A 3047-nucleotide genomic window follows, 5' to 3' on the forward strand; every position below is an offset into this window, starting at 1 on the left:
CGGTACTGAAATGGTTTTTATGATAAAATTATTTTAGCATTTTCTACCTTGACTTTTTTCCTTATATATATATATATATATATATATATATATATATATTCACACACACACACATATATATATATATATATAAATATATATATTGGGTCATCCCATAAATAATGCGATTTTTTCAATTGCATGAACTAAGTCAGAGGGGGATGGAATAAACTGCCTTCATCGACTTGTTATAAAAACAGGTAATGATTTTTCCTTGTCCTTATTCCCAGTGCAAGTTTTGAAGAGTGCAGTTCGATTTTAACAGTTATTTTCTCAAAGCTATAATGGGAGTGACAAAGGAGCATATTTGACATATTTTGCTTTATGAGTTCAATAAAGGCAACAATGCAACGGAAAGTGAGAGGGATACTAATGCAGTACATGGGGATTAGACAATAAGTGTAAGTCAGGGTCAAAGGTGGTTCTAGAAATTCTGAGCAGGAAACTACAGCCTAGAAGATGAGCCTCATCCTGGACGATCTGTAGAGCTCAACAAGGACATCCTGCAAACCTTGGTAGAACAAAATTCCATCATAACTGTTGAGGAACTAGCAGAAAAGCTTTGATTTAGTCATTCAATCATTCATCAACACCTACATGCCATCGGAAAACTCAGCAAATTGGATCAATGGGTTCCTCACAAACTTTCTGAGTCTAATCTTGTGCAGTGAGTGAATGTGTACTCTTCTTTGCTGTTATGTTTTACAAATGAATGAACCATTTTTGGACTGAAAAGTGACTGGTGATGAGAAATGGGTTCTCTATAAAAATGTCAAGCGCCAAAGACAGTGGGTAGGAAAAGGAGAAACACCAGCACCCCGGGCTAAAGAAGGTCTTCACCCATGTAAGGCGTTGTTATCTGTTTGGTGGAATATGAAAGGTTTAGCCCACTTTGAACTTTTAAACCCAAAACCAAATGATAACAAAGGAGATCTACAGTGAGCAGCTTGAGTGGCTTAAGTCAGCACTGGGAGGAAAACATTCATCTTTGGTTTCAAGATGAAAGGTATTCTTCCATCAGGATAATGCTTGGCCACATACAGTGAGGATGACATTCCGAAGGCTGGAGCAGTTTGAATGGGAAACAATGTACCACCCACCATATTCGCTGGACATTGCCCCATCTGATTATCATTTGTTATGAATTATGGATGGAAGACCGAGTGCCGTAGTCTAGGGAGCCGGACAAGCATACTGGGTAAGTTCCCTAGGCACAAAAATTGTTACTAATAATGAAATAGTGAAAACAAGCCAAATTATTACAGTCTGTTCTCACAAACTTATGAAAAATTGCTCATTATACATTGACAGTTATGAGGGAAGCTTACATCATCTCACTTACCTCCTTCCCCAGCATACATAACCCACATCTAATATATGAATTATATTATTTAATGACTGGTTTACTTTGAAGAAACATTTGTTATTTATCTAAATGCTCCTAGAAATTTTAAAGATCAGATGATGTGTCGGAAGCTTTGCTTTTACAACCACGCCTCTTTCTTGTATTGTCCTTTCTTGGTCATTCACTTGTCTCTTTTAGTCTTTTTTCCCTTATTTTCCACATTGTGGCCGGTCACAGTAACACAAAATATCACATCCAAAAATACGAGTTTTACATCCTGTATTGGCCAAAATATAAACAACTATACAGCTGATCTAAGAGGAGGCAAGAGATGAGAAACAGTTTCCCATAATGTACCAATAAGTTTATTTACAGTAAATTTCATAGAGTCCAAACCCATCGCTGTTATAACATCTAAACTAGATGTCCTAGCATATGCAAAAGACCACAGTAGTAGGGCTACTGTTTGGTATTTTGGTCCATTACCAACTGAGTAAATGGTAAGGACTTATAGGAAACGAGAGGAGCTGAAAGCTGCTAAATGTAACAAACACTGGCTCCGTAGGGGAGTTATAAAGTGACCTAAACTAGAAGAAGAATTAAAAACATGTATTTTAGACCAATGAAGATCAGATATTTTAGTATCCACTAAAATGATCATGTACCATTTGAGACTTACAACAATGATTTTAAAGGGTTAACATCATGGTGTTCCAGATTTATGAGGAGAAATAACCTCTATACGAAGACTAGGACAAGTATAGCACAAAATGGACATACAAAGATCAAATACTCAAGTTTCATGAGTATATCATTAATGCAAGAAAAGAAGTTAATTTTGAACTTTTACAGATAGCAAATATGGACAAAGTCTCTTTGACATTTGATGTGCCATCAATCAAGATGGTAGAATCCAAGGGTGCTAAAATTGTGACTGTAAAACATGTGGCCATGAAAAACACATTACACAGTGGTATTAGCATGCTGTGCTGATGGCACAAAACTGCCATCTTTTCTAAATTTTTAAAAGAAATACATTGCCTAAAGAAAGGATACCTAATGAAATTTATGTTCGTGTCCACCCAAAAGTTGGATGGATGAGAGAGGAATGAAATTGTGGCTTGATTAAGTGTGGGCCAGATGTCCTGGTGGGCTATTAAAGAAACCTGCCTTATTGGTTTGGGACCAGCTTCAGGCTCATAGGAATGAACTTTTTAAGAGGAAACTTGGAGAACTGAAGACCCAGTTAGCTGTGATTTCAGGAGGCCTAATCAGCCAGTTACAGCCTTTAAATGTTTCAATCAATAAACTATTTAAAACATTCCTGCAGGAGGAGTGGAGCAAGTGGATGCAGTCTTCAAATTTTGAAGTGACACCAACAGGAAGAAGGAAAAGGCCTACTATTACACAGGTATGTGAGTGGGTAAAAAGTTCATGAAATGCTGTAAATGAAGAGGCAGTTGTAAAATCGTGGCGTTAGTAATGCCCTTGATGGAACTGAGGGCGATTTATTGTTTGAAGAAGATATTGATGAGCCAGAACTTATTGCAGAGAATTCCAGTGATGAAGAGAGTACTGGTAATATGGATGGCAGCAATGAGAATGAGTAACTGTAACTATCAATAGGAAGGAATTCATCACATTTATTGTCGTCCTTTGCTGA

Source organism: Octopus bimaculoides, chromosome 25 (assembly GCF_001194135.2).
Source record: "Octopus bimaculoides isolate UCB-OBI-ISO-001 chromosome 25, ASM119413v2, whole genome shotgun sequence".
NCBI classification, from domain to species: domain Eukaryota; kingdom Metazoa; phylum Mollusca; class Cephalopoda; order Octopoda; family Octopodidae; genus Octopus; species Octopus bimaculoides.